This window comes from Diceros bicornis, chromosome 11, assembly GCF_020826845.1.
Source record: "Diceros bicornis minor isolate mBicDic1 chromosome 11, mDicBic1.mat.cur, whole genome shotgun sequence".
NCBI classification, from domain to species: Eukaryota; Metazoa; Chordata; class Mammalia; order Perissodactyla; family Rhinocerotidae; genus Diceros; species Diceros bicornis.
Genome location: NC_080750.1, coordinates 45927505 through 45952951, shown reverse-complemented (window position 1 = coordinate 45952951; position 25447 = coordinate 45927505). Strand labels below are relative to the sequence as shown.

Below are 25447 nucleotides of genomic sequence, written 5' to 3'. Positions count from 1 at the left end.
CCTCCACACAAGAGTGGAATGTTTTAGGCTTACTGAAATAATTTTAGATTTTAGCAAATAAGATTTTAGAAAAGAAGACTTCTCAGTAAGAAATCAGTAGACACTCCAAGAATTGGGCCGTTATGGCATTTTATGGCTGCAGTGTGTATTTGGGAGAAATGTTATTTTCTGATAAATTTGCACCTGGCTTTATCTGCAGTTCTGATTCTGGACTGGTGAATGATAGGGAAGAGTTTTACTTTCTCAGTCTATATTATTGTAACTTACTGTAGTTCAAAGTACTGATGTGTAAGTCACTGTCTCTTCCTGGGTAATCTTGGTCAAGACACTTAATCTCATTTTTTAAAACTTGTAATATAAGGAGGTTGGAAGAAATCCTCGCCAGCCTGTGTATATAAAATTAGAACTCTTTTATTTTTAATGTCCGAACTGTAATGCCCCTTGCAGTATGTTTACAAGACCTCAGCATCCAAGTATCTTACATTTATGTCTGCCAGTTTCCAAAGGGAGGCCTCACAGGTGCTCACACTCCCAGTGTGACATCTTCATAGTCTTCCTTTCTTGTTCTGGCTTCCTCAGGCTAACATCATTACCATCAAAGTAGTCTGAAGAAGCTCTCCTGTTGCTATGACTAATGGGTACGTGGCACCATACCCATGTTGCCATAGCTTCAGCTCCCCAAGGGAGCAGAGCATTGTTGGGCTCCATAAGAATCTCAGAGGAAGTCTCTCCTCACTATGATGTCTTCTGGGTCTTGGAGCAGTTCTGTTCATGCTCAGTCTTTCAGTAAATCCGCTTCTGTCTTCTGTGCCTCATCTGCAAGCAATGCTCAAAACTTAAAGCAAACAAAAACAAAATCAAAGAAACAAACAAATCAACCAATAATAATAATAATAATGATAATAAAAGAAATGAAGTCAATATTCTCAGAGATCTAGCTCTGATTCTACCTTTCGTGATGACTAATCAAACCACAACACTTAAGTTCAACACTTAAGAGCACCACAATTTTGTCAAGAACAAAGACTTGCCTTAAATTTGTATAGTTAAAGGGCTTGTCTGTTGCTTTTCTAAAAACAAGGGAACAGGGTGTCCAGGTAATTTAAAGTCTGCATGTTTAGAGACCAAAAACTTCTCATAGTGCAACAATTTTTTTTTTTCTTGTGAGGAAGACTAGCCCTGAGCTAACATCCGATGCCAATCCTCCTCTTTTTGCTGAGGAAGATAGGCCCTGGGCTAACATCTGTGCCCATCTTCCTCTACTTTATATGGGAGACCGCCACAGCATGGCTTGACAAGTGGTGTGTCAGTGCGTGCCTGGGATCCGAACCTGCAAACCCCAGGCCGCCACAGTGGAGCATGCACACGTAACTGCTGCGCCACTGGGCCCAGTGCCACATTTAATTAAAAGTTTTTACTTGATTTTACTCATCAAAAATTTAAAATCTCTTGTACAAAAACACACAGATCAATAGAACAGAACTGAAAGCCCAGAGATAAAACAAAACATATATGGACAGCTAATTTTTGACAAAGGAGCTAAGAGCATACAATGGAGAAAGGAAAGTCTCTTCAATAAATGGTGTTGGGAAAACTGGACAGCCACATGCAAAAGAATGAAAGTGGACCATCTGCTATCGCCATTCACAAAAATTAACTCAAAATGGATCAAAGACCTGAAGGTGAGACCTGAAACTGTAAAACTCATAGAAGAAAATATAGGCAACACACTATTTGACATTGGTCATAAAGGAATATTTTCAAATGACATGCCTACCCAGACTAGGGAAACTAAAGAAAAAATAAGCAAGTGGGACTTTATCAGATTAAAGAGCCTCTACAAGACAAATGAAACCAGAATCAAAATGAACAAACAACCCACCAGCTGGGAGAAAATATTTGCAAAACATATATCTGACATGGGGTTAATCTCCATAATATATAAAGAACTCACACAACTGAACAACAAAAAAACAAACAACCCCATCAAAAAATGGGCAGAGGAAATGAACAGACACTTCTCCAAAGAAGATATACAGATGGCCAATAGGCACACGAAAAGATGTTCAACATCACTAATCATCAGGGAAATGCAAATCAAAACAACACTAAGATATCACCTCACGCCTGTTAGAATGGCTATAATCACCAAGACAAAAAACAACAAATGTTGGAGAGGATGTGGAGAAATAGGAACCCTCACACACAGCTAGTGGGAATGCAAACTGGTGCAGCCTCTATGGAAAGTGGTATGGAGATTCCTCAAAGAATTAAAAATAGAAAATACCCTATGATCCAGCCATCCCACTACTGGGAATCTATCCAACGAACCTGAAATCAACAATCCAAAGAGGCTTATGCACCCCTATGTTCATTGCAGCATTATTCACTATAGCCAAGAAGTGGAAGCAACCTATGTGTCCCTTGACTGATGATTGGATCAAGAAGATGTGGTACATATATACAATGGAATACTACTCAGCCACAAAAAAAGACAAAATCATCCCATTTGCAACAACATGGATGGGACTGGAGGGTATTATGTTAAGTGAAATAAGCCAGAAAGAGAAAGACAAACACTGTATTATCTCACGCATATGTGGAATATAAACCAACACACGGACAGAGAAAACTGTATTGTGGTTACCAGGGGCAATGGGGGTAGGGGGTGGGCACGAGGGGTGAAGGGAGACATATATATGGTGATGGAAAAACAAAAATGTACAACCCAAAATTTCACAATGTTATAAACTATTAAAACATCAATAAAAAAAAATCATGTTGCATCTAAAAAAAAAAAAAAATTAAAATCTCTTGAGGTCAATCATTGCCAGGATATCCTATTCCATAAGAAATCTTTAACATGCCTTCCAATGAACATACACAGCCTCTCATACCTTGCTTGTTGGCATAACCATGTGATTTTTCTTCAACAGTGTTTCTAGTCCATGGATTTACAGGGTGAGTCAACATGATATCTGTGGTGGAAGGACAGAGGAGAAAGGTCATGGAGGGTGCTGATGAGAGTGTTACTGATGAGATCTAGCAAGGGATCTAAGTGGGGTGGAGAAATAAATGAGGAAAGAAAGATACTGATAGGGCTCTAAAAGAAAGCCTTCTGGATGGTGTATAATAACACTAATAATAACTAATAATTATTGAGCATTTACTACTGGCAGGGACTGCATGAAGACCCTTATCTGCATTATCTTTTTCAATTCTTAGAACAACTTGGCGAGTTATGTGTTATCCTTATCTTCATTTTATGGTTGAGGACAATGAGCAAGGTTCAAAGAGTAACTTGCTCAGATTCATGTAGCTAGTAAGTGGTAGTGCTAGTTCTCAAGCCAGTATCTCTTTGATTTCAGTGCTTGGGTTATTAATTCTTACTATACTTTCCAAAATATTATGAGATATGTGCTTCATTCTGACCCCTTTAAATAGACCTGAAATGCACATGCAAGTAAGTGTCTGAAGCAGGTAAGAAAAAAAAAATACATGAAGCATGTATCTATGTCTTGACATGCATGTTCAAAAATTCTCAAAGTCTTCTTCATCCACTGCCAATCAACTGCTTCTTTACATTTTTTGTATCTGACTTTTGAGTCCTCCTAATTTGACTCTGTTCCCACTATCCTTTACTTTTCAGGTGGATGTCTCTCTTTTTTTTTTTGGTGAGGAAGAGTGGCACATCTGTGGGATGCTGCCACAGCATGCCTTGATGAGCGGTGCATAGGTCAGCGCCCGGGGTCTGAACCGGTGAACCATGGGCTGCACAAGTGGAGTGCACGGACTTAACCACTGTGCCACCAGGCCAGCCCCTGGGTTGTCTCATTTTCAAACTTGACATATTGATTTCTCCCATTAGGATCTCACCTGGATATTATTCAATTTCATGGACCAAAACCACTAGTAAGAGACAGCTTTACAGTTGCCAAATAATCACAAGAAAAAGATTAGATATATTTGAAAAAAAATGTCAACCATTAGCTATGGATCTGATATGGGAAGTTTATTAGTGAAAATTCATAATGGATCCAGCAATCCCACTTCTGGGAATATTTCCAAAGGAAATGAAATCAGTATCTCAAAGAAATATCTGCACTCTCATGTTCATTGCAGCATAGCCAAGATAAGGAAACAAACTAAGTGTCCACTGACAGATGAATGCATAAAGAAAATGTGGTATATAATGGAATGTTACTATATGTATTATAATGGAATATTATTCATCCATAAAAAAGGAACGAAATCCTGTCATTTGAGACAACAGGGATGAACTCAGAGGACATTATACTAAGTGAAATAAGCCAGTCACAGAAAGAATAAAACTGCATGATCTTCCTTATACATGGAATCTAAAAAGGCAAACTCCTAGAACCAGAGGATACAATGGTGATTGCCAGGGGCTGAGGGGTGGGGGACATAGGGAGATGTTGGTCAAAACATACAAACTTTCAGTTATAAGATGAATAAGTTCTGGGAATCTAAATTACAGCATGATGTCTATATTTAATAATACTGTATTGCATATTTAAAATTTGCTAAAAAAGTAGATTTTAAGTGTTCTTATCACACACACATGCAAATGTTATTATGTGAGGTGATGGATGTGTTAATTAGCTTGATTGTGGTAATCATTTCACAAAGTATATGTACAGTGTATCAAATCACCACATTGTACACCTTAAATATATACAATTTTTATTTCTCAATTATAACTCAATAAAGCTGGAAAAAAATTTATAATAAAAATTTGATCCAATGAGAGTCAAACACTTAAAATAGGCAACAAATCCAATATGAGGATAAAATGTAGTTCCTTTAGTTTTGTCTTTCCTAGATTTGGTCTTTCTCCCCACCTGCTGGTAAGAAGGAAAAACATTAACTTTGATTTAAAGCTTAGTCTGATCTGTTCATTTAAACAGAAGCTTTATCTAATACTCAGTGCCACTTGGCAAAATAAAAACCACACATATAGTGCTCAGTTTATCAATCCCCCAATCCCTGCTTATCTCCCTCAGGTGGTGTCACTGTGTGTGGGGGAAGGGGTGTGGTTTACGGGACGTTATGAACAGGGAAGAGGCAGAGTCCTAAGGTGCTGTGTCTTATGCATCCTCTAGCTCCCAGAACAGTGTCCCACTTAATTTCTGTCTTTCCTGCTGGCATTTATGGCTAAAGTATAACTCTTGTCTTTTGCTCTCACCACTCCATGGAAACTGTCAAAATCACCAATGGCAGCCACGTTGCTAAACCCAATGGTTAATTCTCTGTCATTATTTATGTGACCCTTCAGCAGCATCTGTCACAGTTGATTTTTCCCTTGTCTGTGATGTTTTTCATTCATATGGCTTCCAGAACACCACATTCGCCTGGTGTTTCTCCTATATTCTGAAGGCTCCTTCATTAATCTGCTTGGATGGTGTTTTGTGCCGGTCTCAGCCGGTCGATAACCAATGTTGTGGCTGGACTGGCCCTTGTAGTTCTTATTATGATTGCAAGACATCCTCAGCAATAAACATCAGAAAACTTTGAACAAAAAAAAGGTTTATTACTTACAGGTCCTGGAAATTACATGGCACACCTGGGACCACACAATGAGGTCATGGGGGAGGGAGGGCTGCCAGAGTGCGGGCCTGGGGTTCTGCTTTTATTGAGGTGAAGGGTGGGGGCCTAGGATTTCACAGGCTCACTCTGTATTGGTGAATTCAATAAGAGCAGGAATTTAAAGTGTGGGAAGAGAAAAAACAAACGGCTGAAATGGTCAGTTATCAGAATCAACCAAGATCCCTAAAACAAAGGAGGCTTAGTGGGGGAGGCAGCCTGGCTCTTCATCTAGTCACATGGCTGGCAATGTGCTTATTCCAGATAGCCATCTTTGAAGTGGAGGCCTCTGAAGTGGCTGCCTCCGCAATCAAAGCTTAAGTCAGGCACTTGCATTACAGAAAGAAAAATCCAACTGTCAGGGCTTACACTACAGATGGTTCCTCCTTTAATTCCTGACCTCTTAATATTGGAATGCTCAGAGCGCTCTTCTGAAATCCAGTCCCTAGTATTTCCCTTAGTATACTTAACATCTCCACTTAAATGTCTGAGAGAAAATTCCAACTTACCCCAAACCCGCCCTACTCATATTCTTTCCCTTCTCAATCAGTCCCGTTATTCCAGTTGCTCAGATCAAAACTCTTGGGGTCCAGATGTTCTGCTAGTCCATTGCATTATCTCCTGCCCGATAGGGGAGAAACATAGATCAGGATTTTTGCTCTTAACGTCCTGCCACTGTGATTCACAACCTTTCTCTTCTCTCACTTCACAATACCCACTCCACTACAGCACATAACCATTTTAAAGTGTGCAAAATTGTTTTGAAAACTAGAGTTGAAAGTAATCTTGAGGTAAAATTATGTATAGAATTTGAAGTTTATAGTCTGAGATGACCTGTTTTATCAAAATCAATTATATGCATCAATTGTCTCTTATAGACTTGAGTAATAATTTTAACTCACCACATTTCCTTGGCCTCTTTTCAGCCCTTCACAGGGCCTCAAATTCAACATGTGTAAAACATTATCCTTCCAGTAAGGGACACCTATACCTATGTTTGCCCTTCTTCTGGGAACAGTACTTCTATTCTTCATGGGATTATTCCTCTCCCTTCTCTAACTTTATGGTTTCCTCGAGCATTGCTATTTTCTTACATGAGTCAGCCCCATTGGCCTCATTTGATTGCTTCAGGAATATCAACCTGACCCAAGCTAAGCCAATTATAGTATTTCAAAACCCTAGTTACAACTGATTGATCTATTATATGACGCAAGGTAGGTCAATTAGAATCTTTTCCTTAGTATTTTTGAACTTGGAAGCACAGAGAGTAAAACTGTGCAGAAAAAACCTGACTTTTACTCTCTGTGCTTCCAAGTTCAAAAATAGAGATAGAACCCTAGTTCAAAAATAGAGATAGAACTAAGTTCAAAAATAGAGGTAGAACATGTGAGCAGTAAAACAGGGAGCCGTTGGTAGCCACATTTCTAACTATGTAAAGGAAAGTAGGGTCTGTAGTGAGAGAGAATGAAACCAATATCCAAAGCAAGGCAGAGAGGAAAGGTGGAGGGCTAGATTCTGGTGGTATTCCCGTCTTATCTAGTTTTTCCTGAGGCCCAGTTGTATCTCTAGCCTTTTAGTAGGTATTAATGGAGAATCTTATACTTTGTATTACAGAGACCCATTGCTAACTAGCCTAAGGGAGAAAAAGGGAATTTATTTTCTTATGTGGTTGAGAAGGATATTGAAGTAGCTAACGTGACCACAGAAACAACTGCCTTAATCAGGCCTCTACTGATGTCTGGAACAGACAGCTCAGAATTGCTAGGTCTCTTTCTTATCCATCTCTCATCTCTGCTTGTCTCAGCTTTTGAGTTGGTCACAGTTGGACTTCATGCAGTTAGACTTTTTCTAGGGGGCTGAGGAAGAGGGTTACAAGTTGCTCCAGTCTTTCATCCTTCCTAAAGGGGTGACCCCAAAGACAAAAGCTCTAGGGGAAAAGTCTCTGCTAACTTTAATGGAAAATTCTCAAGAAGACCCCTGATTGGCTTAGCTCAGGTCTCATGACCACCTCTGAGCAAGTCACTCTGGCCAAAAGCATGGGGAAATCTGACTGGCCAGACCCAGCTCATACGCTACCTTTATGTCTGTGGGTAGGTCACAAATAGGTGTCCTCAAAACACAAAAACTTTTATTGGAAGGGATATTAAAATACATTCTGAGAAGACAACATTATAGCTACCACAGTCCACTATACCATTGTTGGTTTAATCCTTTCTTAGATTCCACAAAGTAAGAAAAGCCATTTTTTGCCTAAGCCAGTTGAGTTATTTTCTCTCATTTGCAATCAAGAGTCCTGATGAATACATCCGTTCTTATCTCTCTTTTTCTTCGTAGATGCCTATCTCCCTGAATGCCACTGTTTACTGAATCACCCTAGCTGGACATGTGGGAATCCTGTTCAATTTCTCCCTATCCCTCCCTCTCAATATCCAGAAATGTGGGAATTATTCTCAATTTCTCCCTATCCTTCCCTCTCCATATCCAATCAGATAACCTATGTCAGTTCTAAATCTAAAATATCTCTAAAACCAACCTCATTATTCCATCCCTACTGACATGGCTTTGTTCATGCCTCCATCATCTTCTGCTTGATTTGCCTCTTTAATTAGTTTCCTTACTTCCAGTCTTGTTTCTTTGTATTCTATCCTCCATCCTACTGTGAAAGTAAAATGGTCATATCATTTCCCTGAGTAAAATTTCCTCTTGGCATCCATTGCAAAGAAGTTAAAAACCTCTTGGTGATATATACAAGATTCTTTGTGAACTTTCACTAAGGATGCCTAATATGTCCCTTGGCATTCAGGTCTCAGCATCAGTTCTTACCTCTGTATCCCATTTACATGGCTGCAGTGTTATCATTGTCCTGTTCTTTTAAGGCATTGCTGCTCCGGCCTTAAACTTTAATTTCATAATTAGGAGTCTTTTATTTGTTCTTGGGACTCCTTAATATCCTGACTCCTCTGCCTTTGATTTTTACCAGGTTCCTCAACCTGGTATTATATATGAATCACTTAATGGAGCTTTTAAGCATATATTTCCTTGACCCAACCCAGACACACTGAATCAGAAATATTGTTTTAAATGCCTCCCAAAGATTCTGAAGGAGATGGTTTGTAGAAGCAGTCATTTGGCAAAACACTATGCTTGAGTACTTCTGCTATTGCCTGCTGTTGTAGATCTCTGATGCCTCTTTTCTACACTGACTGGGTTTCTTCTTCTACTTATTCCTGAAACTTCTGATTGGCTGACCTGACTTTGAAGTCTCTTCAGGTTTACATCCTAGTCATCTCTGCTCTGGACCCCTGTGCCATCAACCAAGAATCACTATTTCAACCATTTCACTCTCCTATAGTTAGGTAGCCCCTTTGTTATTCCATATCCTTGGATTTCTTCTGCCTATTCTTGCTTTATCATCTTTACTTCAATGTCTAGTTCAAGTCTAAATTATTTTTCCCAACTGCTTAGGCTACATTTCCAACCATATTCTCCTTCTCATTTGGGAGCCCCAAACTGCCATTGTTAGATGTTCTCTAGCACTTTAAAACTATTATAGAGGTTCCAGTTGGTCACATGCTACAGCTGAGGGCAGATTGTGTGCATCTCTTCCAAGTTCCATACTCAATAAAGTCACATTTGAAATTGGCTATGGTGGGAATATTTACACCACAGAAATCTGCAAATACTCAGCAAAAACTACTTTTTTCCCTAAGGCATTGGTAAATATTTGCCAGCATACCACTATCTCCAGTGGAAGACCAAGCTGTGGGAGCCCTGGTGCCAGGCTAAAGAAACCCCTGCAGGTAAGAATTGTATACCATGGACTAATAGCAGCTGAAAGCAAAGGTGGACCGAGCCTGGACAGGTGGGTAATTAGTGGTCTCTAGACCTTAAAAAAGTAGAAAACTAAGCTCCTACCCCTGCTCCAAATCTGTTCCACTCCTACACTGATCCATCTCAATAACGGCAACAACATTCACTGGGACCTTGCGTAAGTATTTAAGCAATCTGTGCATCAAGTTCCTCATCTATAAAATGGTGCCACTAATAACATCTATCTCATAGGGTTGTTATGAGAATTAATTGAGTTGTGATTGGCAAAGTGCTTAGAATAATGTCTGGCACAATGATTTCTTGAAATAGTATGTAAGAGTTTAAATAATTGCTCAGATCAAAACCCTTAGAGTTGGCCTTTCCTCCATTCTTTCTCTCATATTCCTTATCCAATCTGTCAGGAAAACCTTTTCCCTCGACTTTTAAAATCTACATCTGGGGCTGATCTTATCTTACCACATCTACTACAACAACCCTGGATCAAGCCACCATCATCTCAATCTGAATTATTTCGCAGGCTTGTAGAGGATTTTCCTGCTTTCACTGCCCCTCCACCTCCAGAAGTCTGTTCCAAAAATAACAACCAGAATGATTCTTTTCTATTATATTTAGACCATGTTCACTACACAGCTGAAAACTCTCCAATGGTTCCCCATTTCACTAGGAGTAAAAACCAAAGTCTTTACAATTGCCTACAATGCCTTGGCCTGCTCTGAGCTCTCCTCTGACATCTTCTATGACACTCACTCAATCCTGTCTAGCCATAGGAGCCATTCTACAATCGAGTGAGAGAGAGGAGTTTAGTCAGATTGTCAAAACGACCAATGGGTGAGAAAGCAAGAATGGACATATTGAATGCAATAGGGGCAGGCATGGAGGGTAGGGTTTAAGCAGTTCAGAGCAAAAAGTAAGAGTCAGGTAGCGTAACAGCAGGTCAGGAATTTTGTCCAAAGCAAGTCAAGTAAGAACAAGATCTGTACCTAGCCACTTGGAAATGGTCCTAGTATGAAGAAGGCCAGAAAACAGCCCCAACGAGTGCCCTGGAGAGAACCTGGCAACCTTGAATACCTCTGAATCCTAGGTGGAAACGAGCCAAATGTGGTCTGGCTTTGTTGTGGAGGTATTCAGTATTAGGAAGCCTGTGCATGTCTTGACAAAAAAAAAAAATATTTCCAAAGCTGGTGGTATGTAGAACAAACTCCATTAATAATTTTGACCTGCTTCTCTCCTAGAAAAATGATGGGAACTGAATGTTCCTGGGAAAGAGCTGGGATGGGGTTAGGACAAGGGCAGGGGTTAACACAGCAAACAACCAAACTGTGGCAACCAAGGCATGTAGGAGAGTCAGCCTTAATCTAGCTCATGGATAATTTTCTTTTTTATTCAGAGAAAGAGAAGGCATAGACCAACAGCAGATATATGGAGAATCATCTTTAAAATATAGTCTTGATAGAGTCAGGATTGTGAACCAAAGAAGCAGATAATCAAAAACAAAACGAAATGAAAAATAAGCCTTTTGCTTGTCTAGTTTAAAAACACTACACAAGGGGCCGGCCCCATGGCTTAGTGATTAAGTGCGTGCTCCGCTGCTGGCGGCCTGGGTTCGGATCCCGGGTGCGCACCAACACACCGCTTCTCCGGCCATGCTGAGGCCGCGTCCCACATACAGCAACTAGAAGGATGTGCAGCTATGACATACAACTATCTACTGGGGCTTTGGGGGGAAAAATAAATAAATAAAATCTTTAAAAAACAAAAACAAAAAACAAAAAAAACCACTACACTAAGAAAAAGATCCTGCAACAAAATCTGCTGGGATTCCACAACAAAGGCAGGTGGGATCCTGACTGTTGTCTTGCAGCCCAGCCTCATCTTCTGTCCTTCTCCTTTTGTGGTACCAATCTTAGTCAGTTGACCCTTTTCCAGGATGTGTATGTATCTTTTTGGCTCTTATCCATGAGCTCAGTTAGCTGCCTAGCTCTAGGATTCAATATCCCTTATGATTACTTGGCTGTGGCTCGTCTACTCACTACTTGCTTTGCTTGGGTCCCTATGCTTTAGGTACCTGTTGATATAGTTGGTTTTAGTTTTGTAATCTTTCCCTCACTGTCCCTTTGTCACTTGCATCTACCCCATCCTGGCTTCTTCTAGACCATGTCCTTGGATTAACCCAGGTTACCCACAGAGATAGACTCTGTGCAAACCTCTGACAACGGGATAGGAAATTCCATAGCACATCCAGCCACCAAATAAAAGATTCTGGAGTGCTGACAAGGTCAAAACTTGGTCTTACACCACGAAAATTTGTTCCAGCTGAGAGTTTAGGACCTAGTGATGAATCATTTCCACTCATATGTAGTTGATGCTGTTGGTTCCCCATAGAGTTCTTCACATAGCCAGTGTACCCTTCCCCCAGCTGCTGAAAGTATAGAAGCTAAAGCTTAGAACCACAACTTTCTCTAGAGAATTGTCCTTGGCTAACGGGAGGTGCCTCGCCCAGAGATGCTTGGGAATTTACACCTCCCTCTCTCTATCAGTCTAGATGGATTAGATTTCAAATCTCACTTTTTGTGTAGGTGGAGTTGGGCGGGGACGCATCCTTTCCCCCACATAATCAGCACACATGGCTCTCTGTGAAAAGTTATGAGTCTGACTTTATGCTAAATGAGTGGTGCCAATTAAAATGATCCTTCTTTCCACCTTTAAATGAAATCTACCTTATTATTTGGAATTTTTAGACAATTCAAGCATTAAAATCTTTCTTCAACTCTGAATAGGGCATTATTTCCAGATGAGAGCTCTGATACATCTTCTTGGACAAGCTGTCAAACCCATACTTCATCAAGTATGCCTTACCCCAGTAATGAATAGCATCTTTTTGAGGTAATAAATCTTCAGACTTATAAAATAGAGGTAGGAGGTAGTATGTTAGTCCCTCTCATCAAACTGCATTGATGTGAGCCTCTAGAGAGACATATTGGATTCTGTTTCCATGGCAACTGCCTCACTGCTCAAGGGGAAGACAGGACAGCAATTGAAGCCTGTGTTAATAGCAGCTCTAAAAATAATCAGTAATGTGTTGAAATCAAGTGAGAGACCGGGAAGAAATAGGTAAAAATTATAACCATGCATGGTGGGATTGAACAATAAGGTGTTGTGCAAATATTATTACAACTACAATATGCTTTAAGAATTATAGGAATGGTTGGTGACAAATATATTTGAGGAGAATCAATTGTTATTTTATTTTTTCCTTCATTCAGGTGACTGTTGAATACTGATTATATGCCAGTTATGAGGTAGGACCTGAAGATACAGAGATATGTCAGTACTGTCTCTATTGTCCAGGCTCTCAGGGTTTTATGGGAGCAATAGAAAAAATCTACCATGATTATAATGGATGTTTTGTTTATCTACCCAACACCATTCTAACAGTTTCCATTGTGTAACAGCCAGTAGATTAGGGATTTTTGTGGGATTGATACCACATTCAGCTCCAGGGACAATTCAAAATCATTTATTACAGTTATTGGTTCAGCAATAAGCATGTAAGCAAGGTGTAAACCTATACAACATTCTTTTATCTATAGTGATTGTCTTCTGCACAAAGCTCAGAAATCTTGTTTGGTGGTTGTGAGATGCTTATAATCTTTTTTACCTAGACATGAAAGAGGGATCATGTAGAGTCTGTTGCTTCAGGAAGCCACCTTGTGATCAGGAGGACAAGCCAGCCATTGGACAGGGTACAGCTAAGAGAATCACAAAGAAATGTAGCTAGACGTGACTGAACTGCATTGAAGCCTACTCCACCTCTGGATGTTCAAGTGATCCTAGCCAATAAAATTTCTTTTTGTAGAAGCTTGAGTTTGGTTTTCAGGTTTTCTGTTGCCTAAAACCAAAAAAAGTATCCAACTAATTACAAATGACAACACCATGGAGTAAATGAAATAATGGAAATAAGCAGAGGGAATTATTGGATGTATAGAGGGAGAATAAATCAGAGGGAGAAACAGGTAACAACTAACTCAATCTTGGAGAATGGAGTGCAGGAAAGATCAAAAAGTTTCCCATACCGTGAGGTAGAGAATTCAGCTTTTCTGTCAGCATAGTTCCTGGTTGTCCAACTCTCTAGGATTGCTGGATACTGGCAAAATGCGCCTCTCTTAACCAGGCTCTATGTAGAGGTGGATATATCATGAACCTAAAGAAGCTTAAGCTCAAGTGCCCTTCACTTACACTTTTGGCTGGCGGTGAAGGTAGCAGCCCCAGTTGCACATTAGTAACTGGGCTGCCCCAGCTGAAGGTCACTCTCTAAAGCCTGGTGGGGTTTCTGGACTACGGGTGGGGTGGGGTCTATCAGCACTATTTCTATATTTTCCTTACCTCCAGTTAACAACTCCTGGAGGACTCCATTGAGTACCTGGGCCTTGCCTTTGACACCAATGACTGACTGCATTTCTTCAGGCTTGCCTTGCATGTTCACAGCTCAAAAGGTGACCAGCAATTTGAGGGAAATTTGAACGCATATTTTTGGGCACTTTCTCTGAGGTTCTCTTCTCTCCAATATTTTGCTCCTCAAATCCCAGCTCCTTTGGCATTCCTAAACTCAATATCTGTCTCAGACCTACGAGACTGCTGCCTTCTTCTTGGGCTCTCTTCACCCGTGCCACAATTTGAAAAATACCCACGGGAAAATTTTGAGGTGAATGTGCAGTGTACCTTGTGTGCTTTCCTTTTTTAAGGATTCGAACTGCTCAATATTATTTGTGCTGGCTCCCCAACGCCTTCGAAGGATTGCTTATATGTTTTTCCAACTTTTATTTTTGGTAGAAGATGTAGTTCAATATCAGCTACACTGTTGAGTCCACGGCCAAAAATTGTATTCATTGAATTTTAATTTCAACAATTTCTTTTATCATTTCTAAATGTTATTTTTAAATTTCTTTTAAATATGTACTCAATCATTTTGAATCCCTTCTTGTTGCGTGCTCATTTTGTCTTCCTTTAAACATTATTTATATCTACTAAATTTATATTTGGATTCTGATGATGCTAATATTTCTCTCTCTCTGTTTTTTTTTTTTTCTTTGTATGCTTGGTGATTTCTTAAATTCACCTCATATAAAATTTAAAATGGAAAATCCTTCCTTTTTAGAGAACTTGTAAACAGTATATTATATGTTTTTCCTTATTTATGCTGGGTCAAAATTTAAAGTAAGAAGGCCTTTGAGAGTATCTAGCCTGACATACTGCTGGAGCAGAAGTTATATGTTTTAATTGTGAATTGTGCTCTCTGTGGAAAACTTAGAAAAGTAATAAAAATGTTTAGTGATGAACTTAGATTCGCTGAGCCTCTCAGACATTTAAAAGCTTTACCTCCAGAAATTCCATACCTATCTTTTAAACTTTTTTCATTTATTTAAAAAATTTACATATTTTAGAGGCAAAGTTATCTAGCTGTTAGCTGAAATTCAGCTAATTTTAAAGGATTTTTTTTATAAGGAAAAGGAGAATGTCTTTTTCTCTAGGATCCAATAAGTCAGAAAGTGAAAATAAGCTTTGGTTTGGTTTGAAACTTATGACAGGTTGGTAGTTGAATTATTTATTGAACTGAAATGAATAATCTATAAGACTAATCAAACAGTCTAGTACTATCGTTTGGCAGATGACAAATTTGGCCTAATGAGAATTGTCATATTTGAGGCTGTGTGTAGGCATTGAGACCAGATGGAATGGGAAGAATTGAGATCTGAAACCAGACATGTCTGTGAGGTTCGGGCAGGTTCTAAGGGTGGTAGATGGGAAAGAAAGCAGAGAACTGATAGAGCTGAAAGTTTTAGAAGGGAGTCCAATCTAGAAGGTAGGATCCTATACACCCCTTGACTGCTAGACCATTGTCTATCTTTTTCACTGCTATACCCAAAGTGACCTGACAGTGTCTGTCACATAGTAATTGCTCCAAAGATATTTTTTTATTTTTTTTTATTTATTTATTTTTTTTGTGAGGAGATCAGCCCTGTGCTAACATCCGCCAATCCTCCTCTTTTTTTGCTGAGGAAGACGGCCCTGGGCTAACATCTGTGCCCATCTTCCTCCACTTTATATGGGACGCCGCCACAGCATGGCTTGCCAAGCAGTGCGTTGGTGCGCGCCCGGGATCTGAACCAGCGATCCCCGGGCCGCCGCAGCGGAGCGCGCGCACCTAACCGCTTGCGCCACCGGGCCGGCCCCTTTATTTTTTTTATAATTTTATTTATTTATTTATTTTTTTTCCCCCAAAGCCCCAGTAGATAGTTGTATGTCATAGCTGCACATCCTTCTAGTTGCTGTATGTGGGACGCAGCCTCAGCATGGCCGGAGAAGCAGTGCGTCGGTGCGCGCCCGGGATCGTAACCCAGGCCGCCAGCAGCGGAGTGCGCTCATGTAACCGCTAAGCCATGGGGCTGGCCCGCTCCAAAGATATTTTAAATGAAAAAATAAGAAGACTAATATAAGAGACTGAAGATATGGTAACAGATACCTCAGTCTCTGAGAACCCATTACAAGTTCTCCATAATAGGGAGATATCTGCCGGGAGAACTGGCTATCTGAAATGATCCAATAATTGAGTGACCTCTCCCCTGATCAACGTGTAAATGGGCGTGATTAATTCTGAATCTTTTTTTAGCCATAATAAGTGAATATTTCTAAGGTCAGTTTTTCCCCACCACAGTGTCCTGGTAATGACAAACTTAATTTTTTTTTATGGTAAAGGCTTTTATTTATTAATTCATCTAATCTTCACACCAACCCTATGAGTTTCTATTATTAAGAATAGTAAAACTAATATTAAACAATTATACTACTATTTTGGTCAGTCATTATTGTTCCGGTAACATTGCCAGAGGCCTAGGGGAAGTGTGTCTAACCAGCTGGGAGGTGTCAAGTCTCCTGAGGGGAAACTCTTCAATGTGTGATCTATACTTAATACTTTCTATGATAAGTCCCCTGATTTCAATTACATTGCCAAGGTACCACTTTACTAGAGCCTTAAAGTGGTTACCATAGACTAGTTCTAAATATCAAAGGCAAAAATGATCAAAGATTTGAATCCAAAGTAGCACGCACAATATACTCCTGATTGTCTAAGTCCTTTGTTAAGTATAAAAGAAGATAGTGAAGCAAATTCTGGATAATTTTCTGCATTAGTAATTTAATAAGACTGACAACTATTTCTTTTTCTTCTTCTTCTTCTTTTTTTTTTTTTTTGCTGAGGAAGATTTGCCCTGAGCTAACATCTGTTTCCAATCTTCCTCCTTTTGCATGAGGAAGATTCGCCTGGAGCTAATATCTGTGCCAATCCTCCTCTATTTTGTATGTGGGTCGACACCACAGCATAGCTTGACGAGTGGTGTAGGTCCGCACCTGGACACCGAATCCCGGGCTGCTGAAGCAGAATGCACCGAACTTAACCACTAGGCCACGGGGCCGGCCCCATCACAACTATTTCTTGAACATGAAATTATGTGTTGATCAATGTTTTATCCATCAGTGTTTTCTTATGGTCTCTTTAGAGAATGCTGTCATTCACATCATCGTTGCAAGAAAAAGAGCAAGCGAATGAGCCAATACCTCTTGCTATGTGTCAAGCACTGTGCTAATGTTTTACATATAACATATAATTTAATTCTTAGAACAATCCTGTGAACTGGATATAATAATCCCAGTTTTTCAGATGACGAAACTGAGAAAAATTAAAATCTTAGTGTTTTAGTTCAGGCCTCTATAACAAATTACCACAGACTGGGTGGCTTAAATAACAAAAGTTTATTTCTCACGGTTCTGGAGGCTGAGAAGTCTGAGATCAGAGTGCCAGCATGGCTGGGTTCTGGTGAGAGCCCTCTTCCTGGTTTGCAGATAGCTGTCTTCTTGCTGTGTCCTCACATAGCAGAGAGCAGAGAGAAGGGAAACAAGCTGTCTTCTGTCTCTTCTTACAGGGAAACTAATTCCATCATGAGAGCTAATTTGTGATCTAATTACCTCCCAAAGGCCCCATGTCCAAATACCATCACGTTGGCAATAAGTTTCAACATATGAATTTTGAGGGGACACAAACATTCAGTCCATAGCACTTGCTAAAAGCACCTAGCTGAGATGAGAATATTTTGTTTACAAATTCCTCAGCTCAACTGAACTAAATGCAGATTTACTGCCATAAACTATACTGACTGGCTATTTCTCTATCATAAGTAATTAGCGCAAAGATAAGACAAGGAGCGTTGCCTCTGAGCTGGTGATTACCTCAGTCAAGGTTGTCTTCACTCCCCAAAATGCTGCAAAATAACGTGCATTCTTAACCACAGCATTGGTGATTTCCTGTGGGAAAATAATTGTGGTGTGTTATATTAGAGAAACGACATGTTCATTCTTATAAAATATTTAATTTTCTTCTATGTGTTACATGGCCTTGTATCTGTTCATCTTTTTAATTTCAGAACCCATTCTAGGCTTCTCACCAAAGCCTTTTGGCTTATAATTTTTGGCTATGCCACACATTATGTGACCATGGGAACCTGATGACTGCCTTTTGGAAAACTGGGATTTTACTATAAAAGGCATCTTCGTGGGAGCAGAACTGCTGGTGGCCTACAGGGGATTTGATTTCTTCCCGCACTTTTCCTTAGACAGTCCCTCCACACTCAGCCACGAGTGCTCTTGGCTTTCATTCGATGGGTTGTGAATCGTAGCCTCTCTCCAATTTCTTCTTTTCCCAATGTCTACTCGCTATGACCTTCCTTTGACAAAGGGACTAGAAGCGATAGGGCTGGGTAGGTGAGGGTGGCTGGCTGGGCAGACTATGTGATAGTAAGATATTTTGTCTTTTCCAATCCAATGGATGAAATGTCGAGGAGGAAACTGAACTCTCATAAAGAGGGAAAAGGTCCAGAACAACCTTACGCAAATTGCAAATGTTGTTTTGAATCTTCTTACAACTTTTTACTTTATTCTATCTTTCCTCTTTTGGCATTTTCTTTTCTTCTTCCTGGCCTGCCGCGTTCTTTTGGGGGTTCCTCAGCTAGGGCCATGGTTCTCAAACTTTAGCATGCAGCAGATTCTCTGGAGGGCTTCTTAAATACAGATTACAGAGCCTCTCCTCCAGAGTTTCTAAGTCACGAGGTCTTGGATGGGGTTCAAGCATTTGCATTTCTAACAAATTCCCAGGTGAAGTTGATGCTGCTGGGCCTCACTTTGAGAACCACTGGTCTACTGACTGTGCTTTATCATCTTAATATTTTTATTCATTCGTTCATTCATTGAATATTTACTGAGACATTACTGAGCTAGGCAGTGCCTTAGATACTGCATACGCCCCACAGAACCTTGCTTCAGTGACTGGCACTTAGTGGGTCTTTAATAAACATCAAGTGGCTGTGCAACCTACATTCCACGAGTCTCACCAGCCTATGGGTACCAAGTACTCTGTAGCGGGAGTCACTCAAATTGCGCTGACTTTTATCCTCTCCTACATAAAACAAGACCTCCAGCACCTCTCAAAAAAGCATGCAGTTGTGTCACTGGGACTCCAGGGCTTGTCACTCATGTGCTTATAACCCAGTCAGTACTGGTTACCACACATTAACCTCTCATAGATGTTTCCCGTCTATGTAGCTACTTCAGAGCGACTCACTGCTGAGCCTACTGTTGTTGCTGCCTTCTGTGGGAACCATGAGGTCCACGTGGCTGCCCACCAGTGCTCCCCAAATTGCCAACATCTGCAATTGTTGGTTGAGAAGGGGATGCTCCTTGACTCTGCATCACATTTCCTTGCCTGGAAACCAAAGTATGCTGCCGGGGTCTTGATATCTCACAGATTAATCCATGAAAATATCTCCATCCGTGTTCGCCTGTAGTTCTTTCCTGGGGCTTGAACCTATAGGGCTGGGGTGACGGGAACGGGTGGATGGGCAGGGTATGTGATGTTAACACATGCTGTATTTTCTAATCAGGTTCTGTATCAATTCATAAAACGTGCATGTGTAGTTTCCACACTCCCACAATTTATCAGATATGCCACACATGTCTGAATCACAGTGGGGAACACAACTGAGTCTCAAAACTACTAGATACAAATGAAAAAGGACCCCAAATTTCTCTCTGTCTTCTTCTCCTGCACTTTTACAGTGTTTATTTATAACCCCAACGCATTTCTAATGTGCCAAATTTAATCTAGCGTAGCCAGGGGGCCTTCCTTCCTTTAAATGTTCTCTGCAGCTTATTTCTTTTACACAAACTACGCCTTAGGTGAGGAGAGAAGAGATAATTTGTAGCTCTGCGCTAGTTTCCTGCAAGAAGTCTAAGAATCAAGACAGCTTTATCCAATCTTGACTCCTCTACACAGGCCAAAATCCACTTGCATTGGTCTATCCTAAGCCAAGAATGACCTCAGGCCAGCATGTCTGTCCTGGCTTGTGTGTGTGTGTGGCCTGGGAGTGGGGTGGGAGGCAGAGTATGGATGCCTTCAGCACCCACAGCTGAAACAGAGAAGTTTCATTGTCTAGATTGTCTGAGGGCTTTTAGAAGGAATTCAGGTAGCCTGAGACTTACCTAATTCTTCTCTTGCTCCGTGATGACTCTATACATTCTTGAATTTTAGAACTATAAAACAATGCTGATTATTATTACATGCATAAACCATCAGATTTTCCAGAAGTGAAATAACAACTGTATAACTATCTTTATTTCAATATATGTCAAATTGGCAGTCATACATTTTATCTGTTTCCTGTATATTTTTTTTTTTGTGAAGAAGATCAGCCCTGTGCTAACATCTGCCAATCCTCCTCTTTTTGCTGAGGAAGACTGGCCCTGGGCTAACATCCATGCCTGTCTTCCTCCACTTTATATGGGATGCCGCCACGGCATGGCTTGACAAGTGGTGCATCGGCGCGTGCCCAGGATCCGAACCTGCGAACCTCGGGCCGCCGCAGCAGAGTGCACGCACTTAACCGCTACGCCACAGGGCTGGCCCCTGTTTCCTGTATTGTTGTCCATCCATACAAACATTGCTCAGTTTCTGGTCTTGTGGCAGAAGCATTCTAACACAAACACAATTTTAAATAAATGAAACAAACATTTCTAAGAAAATGAGGCTAAAGGGATTCTTGTTGGAGATTTCTGTACTGGGAAAAGTCAGGGAGGCTTATGTTACTCTTCACCAGTTATAATAGTAGACAGAGGGGAGAATACCCAACGTGATGAAATGCCAGGTACTTCATCCACTGGAAATATACCTCTTTGGTGCTCTCTTGGTCACACAAGAAAGATTAAGCTATGGCGCTCAGTGTCACTTCATAGATTTGTAAGGCTGGGTCTGAGGAGACAGGTGGTTTTCCTTGAAAGTGCTTCTCCTACCACAAGTAGATGAAGTGGTATAGGTCATCAGGAAAGATGTCCTAAGGAGCGAGTACCAAGTGCCAGGTAAAAGTGCATATATTTCTATAAAATATAACACAATAACTGTAACTTGCATACCATTTTAAAGATAGATATAATATACAGCACTATTTAGTGAACCACAAATTTCTTGGTACCAATTAAAACCTTTATGACAAAATTCAAAAGATTATAAGGCTAAACGTTTTTCAGTGGCAGGACAGGCCCATTTGGTAATGCCCAGGCCTGGTGTTAGTTAGAATGGACAGCAAAAATACAAGCAAATTCCATATGACAAGCTGGACAAAGGTTGTTCCCAAGAACATAGGCTAAAGCCAGGATTATAGTTCTAGAAGGCCTGTGGGTCCTAGAGGTCAGGAGGCTGGTGAGCAAAGGTTAGGGACCCAGTGGGAAGGTCTGGTCAGCACAGAGCCAGGAACAAAGTATCTATCTGTAGGTCTGAAATCTGTGTAACAAGCATGGGTCAACAACAGCAAGGAAAGCTTAATACTTAACTTTTCAGGGACTGGAGTCCTTATATAGTTCTCTTTACTTTCTGAATGGCTCTCAGGAAGTGGGTGAGTTTGAGCCCACAGAAGCAGCAAACAGTACTCCTGACAGGAGTTGGGAAATGAGTGCGCTGTGGGGTGGGAAACTGGGAGCCCTACTCACTGTGTAGTCTGTTCCCGGAGTTCTCCCAGACTGAAGGAGAAAGGCCTTTACCACACTTGGATTCTGCAATTGGAAGTCTTGAAGGACTTAAAGATATTTCACTGCCAGTGAAACCTAAGATGTATCACTTAACTGTAAAGAGGTGTTAATTTGCTTCCGGAACTAGCCATTTAACTTTTAGAAGGGTGAATTATAACCTTACACATTAGAAGTTTTTCAAACTATGGATTGCTGGGCTCCACCTCAGACCAATTAAATTAGAATCTCTGGGGAGGTAGATGAAGCCTAGGCATGTATATATTTTTAAAATTTTCAGAGATTTCATTGTTCTTTAATTTTTTAATTTAATTTTAAACGATGACAGCATCATGAACTCTTCATTGTAAATAAAAAAAGATGTAAAAAATTATTACTCTCCTATTCCCTTTCTATATAGAGATATGGCAGATGCAAGATATAAAGTGAATGTTTGTTTACCTACCATCTCTTTCAGTTTTATTAAAGGATAAGATGTATGTGGAAAAATGCACAAATCATAAACATATCAATAAATTATCTCAAGATAAACATACTTTTGTAAATACCATCTAGGTCAAGAAATAGAACATTACTACAAGCCCCAGTCCCTGCTCATGTTGCTTTTTCATCTCCACCTTCCATAAAGGTATAAAAAGATTCCCAGGTATTTTAATGGACCATACCATTGTCTTACCATCTACTTTTTCACTTTGTTTTCCTCATAGATTTTTTTTTTTTTGTGAGGAAGATCAGCCCTGAGCTAACATCTCCTAATCCTCCTCTTTTTGCTGAGGAAGACTGGCCCTGGGCTAACATCTGTGCCCATCTTCCTCCACTTTATATGGGATGCCGCCACAGCATAGCTTGCCAACCGGTGCTTCGGTGCGCGCCCAGGATCCGAACCGGTGGGAACCAGCGAACCCCGGGCCACCGCAGCGGAGCGCGCGCACTTAACTGCTTGCGCCACAGGGCTGGCGTGGCTCATAGATTTTTTTAATGGAGAGAAAATACTTTAGATACGAGGATGATTATATAAGTCTCTTTGATCTAATAACATTAATAACAATAACAAATATTCCAAGTGTTATATGTGCACTCACATGTTATATGTGAATGTTGTAGCATGGCAACACATTTTCAAACCATTACTCGTTCAAGGAATTCAGCTTTTGTTTTCTAAAACTGAATTAAACTTCTCTCTTGAGCCCCACGATACCCGATGGTAGAAAATAATTTTCTGCTCAGTTTCAATAGTGACCATGAGCAATAGATGGCAACTGCTTATCCGTTGCAAAATGAGGGTCCACCATGCCAAGGGGAGTAGCTTGCTGCATGGGGAAGCCTGAGGTCGCTGGGGCAAAGGAGGGTGACTGTCTATTGGGCTACTTGTGGGCGATGCATACAGGCCCAAGTGAGAACGCCAGCCTGCTGGTCATCCTAAATGCTGCCCAAGAGAACAGCCTGAAGGAAAATGGTGACCTCAACACAACAGTGGGCTGCCAGATTCCAAGGGGCCCAGGAGACATCAACAGCCAGCCAGCGAGACAATAATAGCGGTGTCTTTGAAGCAATTGCAAAATGCCCACCAGAGCGTCAGCTTTACATACCTGCTAAGCCCACAGTTTATAAGCCAATTCACAAAAAGATCAATAGAGTAGCAAGAACATATCTACTGTTACTGCTTGTCCCTCCCCATGACCCTTCAACTTTGGAATAGCCAGAGCCAGACTCAAAGGGGGGCGAGTGGGTGGGTGGGTGAAGAGTAGAAGGTCTACACAGGAAAAAACAATCCCACACGGATCTCCTCTCCCCCTTTTCAGTAGGTTTGGCTCCGATTTTTGAGGGACAGCTAACTTCCAGAGAAGGGAAATGCTTTAAACTTAAAAGAAATGTGAAAATTCTGTTACATAGAATTGAACACTGATTAGTTTATGTACGTGTGTGTGTCTGTGACTAAAATGACTGGAGACATTTCAAAAAGTCTAAGTGTGACTAGAAATGTTATGCCTGAGTTTCTATCCAAGGGAGTTGAAAAGAACTACTAGGCTACGGAGCAGGTTTGAAAAGGCAGTGGGGAGGATGATTAAAATTGTTTTCTGATTAGATCTGATGAGTGTTATTTGTCCACCGTCTTGGTTATGTCAATACATTGGCCTTACCAATAATTCAATGAGCTTTTTCATAATTTACCACGATGGCTTCCCCTTGGTACAATGGTGACTCGCTGTCAAGTTGCCTGGGCTGGGAGAAGGGCCTCTGAGAAGTTCAATAAGATGTTGGGGGGCTAAAAATCCATTGCCTAATATTGCAAATTACCATTCTGTCACCACTATCTTATTTAATCATCACAAGAAAGCGGTGGGTAAGTGCTATTGTTACTCTTCTCTTAGAGATGGAAACTGAGGCTGGAGAGGTAAGGTCACTTGCCACAAGGGACCACAGCTAAAGAGTAAAGGAGCAGAACACAAAGCCAGGCATTCTCCCTCTGGAGCCCATTTCTAAACATCACAGCCTTTAGCCTCCACTAATCCCTCTGGTGGCTCTCAGGAGAGGCAATGTATTGGTCTTCTCATAAAGAGACCTATTTGGGGAAGAAGAGGGGTGGTTAACCAAATTTACTAACTCACACAATTCCTACCTACTTCCAGAGCATTTCTCCACTAAAAAAGTTGCATTAGAAACAGCTAGCAGAAGCTTCTGCTTGTTATAATCTGGCCTCTGCCAAAGATTTATTTTTTAATTTTTAAAGAGTCAGGTCAGTTATTCTTCTCAATATGTAAAAATAATAAGATAGTTATAATAAAACAGCTCTGTCATGGTTTCCTTTCAAGAAGGTAACATTTACCATCTAGAAAATAATTCTGCGTTTGTGGAAGTGTGCTTTAAGAGTTTGGGAGCACAAAGAAAATTGCTTTGATGCATGAATTCTCACAAAGTTTAGCCAAAATCTACAGGTACTTTTAGGCCACTGTCAATATTGAAATTGTTCCTTCTCTTTCTTCCATGTGGCAGAACTTTTAAGGAGGAAGAGAGGTCTGAATTTAAGAGTGCTAAAGTAACAGTTCTATTATTATAATTTTTGGCATTTTATCACGTGGAAGTTTATTCTTTCCTTCTCTCTATATTCCAATTCCTTGATCTTTTTTGACTGTAAAATGTAGTATTTTTAGGATTACACATCATACTGTAATCTCTGACCCACTCCCCAGTATTATAAACTTCTTTTCCAGTGGGGAAAACAGTCCTTGTCCCCTTCCTGCCTTCTGATTCTATTTGCTGTAGAAGCAAAAAGAGAGAGCGGGAGGTCGTCAACCCCAGCCTCTGTGCCAGGACATGCAAACTACCTAAGCCAATTACTAACCTGTTTTTAAAAAAACCTCCAATCAGAGAGAGTCCACGACTTCTTTTTGTGAACTGCTGCACCGTGCGACTGCATACTATAAATGTCTTTCTCTATCGATGTGCACTCTTATCTCTTATCTCCTCGTTCTATTTTTTCCCTTATTTGAGTTAACCCTTTCTTACCTTTTTATGAACTTCTAGGCCTTCTCTTCTTAGAAGCGGTGGGAGACAAATGTCACTCTGTGAACGGTCCAGATGGTAAGGTGAGTCGTAGTTCGTGGAAACGCTGGTGCTCTGAGCCCCAGCTACGTGGGATGGCCAGCGGGGGGACGGCCTTCCTCATTTTATAAGGTGTTTATTCCGCGGCTGCTAAGCAAACGCTCTCAATCCTTTTTACCTCCGTGAGACGGACATTTCTGAGGCTGTTTCCAAACAGGACACTAGGGGGCTCCCAGGGGTTAAAAATCCGTGGGAAATTATTTGAATGAAAACTGCTTCTGTACGGCATTTGTTTTTTCAGAATTTCAAATTAAAGTTTATTTTTTAAACTATAAAAAGAAATCTCACC

The 25447-nt window shown here is 40.6% G+C and overlaps 1 protein-coding gene and 1 long non-coding RNA gene across 5 annotated transcripts in view; one reads left to right on the top strand and one right to left on the bottom strand.

Moving 5' to 3' along the window:
* Window positions 1-334: 334 nt before the first annotated feature.
* On the bottom strand, window positions 335-25368 carry LOC131411424 (uncharacterized). Of its 4 annotated transcripts, XR_009221555.1 has the most exons (7): window positions 25063-25368; window positions 20020-20070; window positions 17716-17790; window positions 6114-6225; window positions 2898-2978; window positions 483-835; window positions 335-386 (listed from the first exon to the last, which is right to left on the bottom strand). It is a non-coding gene; the product is annotated as an uncharacterized LOC131411424 (long non-coding RNA). The 4 variants fall into 4 exon arrangements; XR_009221554.1 differs by lacking the exon at window positions 335-386 and having other exon boundaries at window positions 396-835; XR_009221557.1 differs by lacking the exons at window positions 335-386; window positions 6114-6225 and having other exon boundaries at window positions 396-835.
* The window catches only part of GASK1B (golgi associated kinase 1B), a 47744-nt gene continuing 47286 nt past the window's right edge, over window positions 24990-25447 (top strand). Inside the window, exon 1 of the mRNA XM_058550262.1 lies at window positions 24990-25142. The gene's annotated coding sequence lies outside the window, so the exon portion shown is untranslated. The remainder of the gene's footprint in view (window positions 25143-25447) is intronic.